This window comes from Haliaeetus leucocephalus, unplaced genomic scaffold, assembly GCF_000737465.1.
Source record: "Haliaeetus leucocephalus isolate CR32 unplaced genomic scaffold, Haliaeetus_leucocephalus-4.0 Scaffold657, whole genome shotgun sequence".
NCBI classification, from domain to species: Eukaryota; Metazoa; Chordata; class Aves; order Accipitriformes; family Accipitridae; genus Haliaeetus; species Haliaeetus leucocephalus.
The window spans coordinates 2,858,266-2,864,265 of record NW_010973093.1 but is presented as its reverse complement, the minus strand read 5'-3'; positions in this window follow the sequence as shown (position 1 = coordinate 2,864,265).

Below are 6,000 nucleotides of genomic sequence, written 5' to 3'. Positions count from 1 at the left end.
CGGGACTCGGGCTGACGGCGGAGAGCTCACGGGCTTCGTCGGCACGGGCCGGCGGCCTCCCGGTGAACTTGCCCCGCCGGCTTCGCGGCCTGGCGTAGCGTTCCTTCTCTGCGCCTGGGACAAGGCTTGTGTCAGTCAGCAAGGCTCGTTTGCAAAGGTCGAGTACCGGTTCTGAGGAAACCGGTGAAAAGCCTTTTTTTAAATGTTACAACGTCCAATTAACTATGATCGCATCTGCTGAAAGAACGTTTAGGGATACCGAGGTAAAAACCGGTATCTGCAAGTTACTGAAGCCGAGAGGAGGCAGGTAACGCAATACATTTTTGAATATCCATTTAATAGCAAACTCCAGTGAGTGTGTTACAAACAATAAAGAACACACTGTTTTTCCAAGAAACAATTCCCAGTATGAATTGCAAAAGTACCTGTTTACCTTCTGAAAGGCCAGATTCAGAGACAAAACTAGAATTTTCCTCTGAAGAACAGAAAAGGTTTGAAATTCGACTTACCTGTTGAAAGGGAAATATTGAATCAGTGGCATAAGGAAAAAGAAAATGCAAAGTAAATTTGGAATCCGTGTTGTCACAGTGTACCGTAACGACAACACTGTACACGGCACACATTCTACCAGCTTCTTAGCACCTCCACACACTTAACGCTTACATACGCTGCATTTTTAAATAAATGACTAAAAAGACAGACCAAGTTAGCTAGCAATATGTACGGATAATTTTCTCTAAACAACGAGAGGGACAATCAGCTTGGAAGATTCACGGTAACAAGTTAGCTTAAAAACTAATAGATGACTGAAGGCTTATAGAAACTTTTATTTGCATCTGCTGAATAACCGAAACAAAATCTTTTGTTTGGTTTTTGTCCAACATGTACATAACTTGAAAATAAAGAACTGAAGAAAAAAAAGCCATCATGTCCTGAAATATATTTCACTATCTTTTATCATTTACAACAACAGTATGTGACCATATTTTCATGACACATTTCAGTGTGTAAGTTAATAGAGAAGTAAGGTTTAAAAGAATTATCACAGCATAATTATAGGTTCTCTCAAAATAGCACAAATTCTCAGTGATACATGTATGTAAAGATAATCCCTTGTATTTTACCCTTTTCATTTAAATATGAGATAATTCCTGTAAAACACATACCTGGTGATACTATTTCCAAGTAAACAGGAGTATTTAAGAGGCTTTTCATACTTATTTCTTCTGATTACCTTCACAAATGTAGGCATTGTCTGTGTAAATAGATTCACATTCCAAATAATGGAACTGTGTTAACCACTAAAAGCTGTTGTGTGCTTGTAAGTTCCTGTTTATCTTGAAATCACAAAGCTGCTGGGAGAAGCAAGGAGGTACTAACAACATTTATTTCTACCAAGTAATTCTGAAATAAAAGCAAATACACAGCGACTCACCTTTTATGCTAAGTCAGTAAGTTAACCAAACTCCTGCTGCTATGCATGCTAGTAAAGTTAAAAATAGCATTTAAAAATAAAGGTGTGTGTCTGTGTTCTCAATAATGAATGAATAGATAAGAAAAAAAGCAAAGCTTTTAAGTTACTGTATCTTGCTGTATTTGTGTTTTTTTTCTGTTCCTCTCATTAAGGAGGTCTGCTAGCCAGTATTAATTTTTCCAGCTTCAGCTGATTCTGGCTGTGTGACAGACACAGCAAGGGAATGCTTTTAATCCCACCAATATTTATATTAATGTTGATTTTACTACTTGGATGTGCATGTCAGTAAGGTTAATATTTTGCCCCTGAACTGTTTCATGGAAGTCCTTTAATAAACATGCATTCCCAGTACAATGAAGCGTAGGTTATAAAGCAGCGGCAGCTGCCACTTAGGAATAAAATTTCAAAGCCAATACTCTAGGCTCAGCAAAGGTTAAGGTTCATTTTCCTCCACAGCAATGCAAAGAAATGTAACTGAGGGCACCAGGTGCAGCACACTGCCTCCTCCTGAACTGCAACTGCAGCCATGAAGGAAAGAATTTCAGAGGTTTATATAGTTCATAGCAGTCTCTCTACTACATTTCTTCAACTTGCTCTCTCCTTTTGCCATCAACTTCTCGCTGAAAATCCTGCCTATATTATCACCTTTCTGCTGATAAATATTTTACTATGCTTCATTAGTTTCCAGAGCAAACATCTTATCTTTGAGCTCCTGCATATTTAGCTTCCAAGTGTAAGCATAACAATAATATCCCTTACAAACTTAGGAAGCCTACTGCCTCCTAATGCATGTAATTTTCAATATAAAATGCCTCACGTTGCTACAAGAACAATCAGTAAACCCAGTAATATGTTTAAATACCCCATTTATTTAATGTTTTATATATATTTGTGAGATGGCATTGAGAAACTGCTCCCTGGAAATGCTAATGCAAACTTCTTCATATAGTAATTTATCTATGTAATGGAATAAAAACCATGCAGAGACCAAGTTTATCTAGCCAAATAGCCTGTTTCCAGAATGCATGGGGATGCTTGATCCTTCATCTGGTATATTCTCCGTTTCTGGTTATCAGTGATTTAAGGACTTTGAATGAAGACAAGAGGGTGAATCCAAACTATTATGTTAGGCAGGGCTGCGAAGACCTACACTCTATGAACTGAATGCCTTTTAGACCCCGCTTAATATTTTGGGCTTCAATAATATCCTACTGCAATGATTCTTCACTTTGCTTTTTGAGCCATTTGTTACATTGTTAGAAGTGTTATTCCTAGGCAAAAAGTGATTTATGACACTAGCACAAAGTCATGTATTTCCATGTTCCAGTGCAATACTGATACCCCATTAAAAAATACAGCGCAGCAGTGATATTAATTAGCCCCCTCCCAAAGACCAACTCTCTCATCATCAATAGCTTTAACCAGTCTGTTTCGCTTCTAACCTGAAACAGAATCAGTGGCAACTATTTAAAAAAAGAGAACCAAGAATAAAGTTAAAATCCTTAATGCTTTCAGAACAGCCCAACTTATTAAGACCAGTATACAAAAGATAGATTGACACAAAGGTTAAAGGTGTAGACTTTCAGAAAGCATGCTCATTTTCAGAACTGAGTTCCCAGTCATTTGGGCCTTCATGATACAGAACAGGAACTACTATATTCTAAGACATTTTAAGAAAAATCAGCTGTACAGAAGTCTAGCAAGACCTGCATTCTCATTGCATCTCGATCCGTGTAAACTACGTAATACAAAAGTAGAATTTCTTAAATTTATTGATCACTGCTGAGGATGATTCATCACATTTAAATTCTTTCACATGAGCTTCATATCTTCAGTCTTTCATCTAAGTTACCATCATATCTGCAAAGAATTAATTATAATTTTTTATATTAAAAAGCAACTAAATTATGCTGTGTAGTACCTAACATGCAATAAAAACTTCCATGCAGAAAACATGAAGTAAAAAAAAAAGTTGAAAGGAACAGTCGAATAAGCAGACTAATCAAACCAATAAGCTGGCACATTTTCACTGGAGAAAACCATCATCTCCAACAATATATTTGTTTCATGTTTCCTATTTTTACCTTCTCTACCTCACCATCTGCTTCTGTTCTGCTTTTTCTTCCAAAAAGCATCCACCTCATTTAGCTTCTTCATTCACCCCATCACAGAATTCAGACTGAAGAGAAACAAAATTCCCAATGTTAAGTCAAAAAAAGGACTACCTATTCATAAAAGGCCTTCTAAAAGTAACTCTGGGTTTTCTTACAATAATTTTAGATCTTTAAGAGAAACATACTGATTCGATGCTTTGCTACACACATCCTCTAAACAACGGAAGTTGAGGGTTTTAGCCACCAGTACCTTTGGATTGTACCTCTGCCTTCAGTGCTGCCATTTTTGCCAAATCTTCCCCTGTTCTTTTGATAGCCAATATTGAATCCCACAAGAGTGAGATACTGTAGCATGAACACTCAAGAATTCCAGCTACTTTCAGTATTCTTCAGCAAGAGAAAGAACTACTCCTTCCATGATGGAAGCCACCTCAGCAATGCTCAAATGAATTGTCTCTCTAGGAAAACTCAGAATACAAGAGCTCCTTAGGAGTTAGCAACTCCTGCAGCACAACTCCTTGAAGGTCCCCATCCTCCCTGTGAGGCTGCAGCTGACAAGCATTACTGATCCAGCAACACAGAAGGCTCTGAAGCAGCTCTGGTCACGAGGACTGGAAACTAACTGCAAGAGCCCTGGCTCAGGGGGCAATCTGGGCCCGATGAATCCTTAAAGTCAGGACAAGCATTGTCAGTTCATGACTCTGCAAGCAGTTAAAGTACACTTTTTGTGCTGTTTTTTTAACAGTTCTAACTAAATGTAAAAGCACTATTTACTGCACGAACACAATACATCCACATGTTTTAATACTGACATACCGCTAGTTTGATGGAGTAGAATCCCACTTCTGTCAAAACATGAGCAGGTACTACTTAGTTAACTCTGCTGGTAACATTTAGCTGGAAATCTACCCCAAGTGTCACTGAACTACCACTTCTGGTGAAAAATTTAAGACAGCAAGACCATTTGTTTTGCTTAAGAAAACCTGCATGCAAACAAAAACATTCTGGGGAGAAATTCCTCACAAGGACACTCAGCGGGCCCTGAGGAGGCCGCAGCTCCGCCGGTGGAGCTCCCCCACACCCCACAGGGCGGCAGCCTCGCACCGACAACCCGCTCACCCACAGCCCCCGCCGACACCCCGGCGGAGCGGTAAGGAGACCCCCGGGCCGGCTCCGAGGGACGGGACGGCGGCAGGACCCACCTCCGGGACGGCGCCTCCCGCGCTCAGGGGGAAAGGCCGCCCCCACCACGTGACGCGGGAGCAGGCGCAACGCTGATGACGCCACAAAGCCGCTCCCCCCGCCCCCAACGGCCGCCTGAGGCGGGAGGCGCCGTTCGCCTGACTGGACTGAGGCGGCGGCGAAGGGCGCGGGGATCGCGCTTCTCGGGGCGGGCCCTGCCCCGCCGAGGCTGTGCCGCTGGGACTGCGGGCGCTCCCTCGGGGGGGGAGACTTCTCCGTGCTCGACGGGCACCGGTGTCCATCCCCGAAACGGATCTCGCCAACAGGGCTCCTCGCTCCAAGGGGAGCAGGGTCGGAGGGGGAACGGCAGAGATGCCGCAGCGGACAGGGCAGAAATGACTGACGTGAATTTTGCAGGTGTTAGTTAAGAAATACACCGATTTTCCCAGATCACTCAACAGTAGGGTTGCATGTTCCTACTCTGTGTCTGAGTTCACTCAATGAGGCAGACAGGAAGAGGCCTTCAATTATTTACAAAAAGTATTATGAGAAATAAAGTGGAGCATGTATGCAAAGTTGAGGTGGAGAGTGACAGTTTTTCTCACTGACAGCATGAGCAGAGTCAAAACTGAACCCAGCAATGGACTGTAATGATAGAAGGAGTGGGAAATGGAGAATGCTCTTCATTTAAATGTGTGACATGCAATGACCGGAGAGCCTTTTCAGTGCTGGAACCCACACTATACCATGCCCAGAGGAAACAAGTGATAATGAAGAGAGCATATGAAACGTGGGAAACACTGACCAGCAGCAACGCTATAATTTGAATCCCGAGGCAAGTCCCTGGAGGGCCAAAAAGCTCATGACAGACTTTCGTTTTGTGAGTCATTTCGCTGCAGCAACCATAGTCAATTTGGTAAGTGGTATTTACAGTCAGTAGATGTGCTAAAGAAAACTTCTGGACCCAGCTTCTCTGTATAACCCTGATCCTCTGGATCTCAGCTTGAGGAGAACAAGCCCCATGCAGCGCAGGGAGGAGTTTGAGCCAGGTAAGACGTCCTCATAGGGGCACTCAGACCTCAGTTCCCATCCTTGTGCCGGCAAGGTCAGTGGGCACCGTGACAAGGCAGGAGTATGAAAGAAATAAACTGGTAAGGGGAGGCACTCCCTGTCATTCTGTGTCTGCAGGGGTCCCAGGGCCTGGCTGAGTGCCTGGGGGGGGTTACTAGG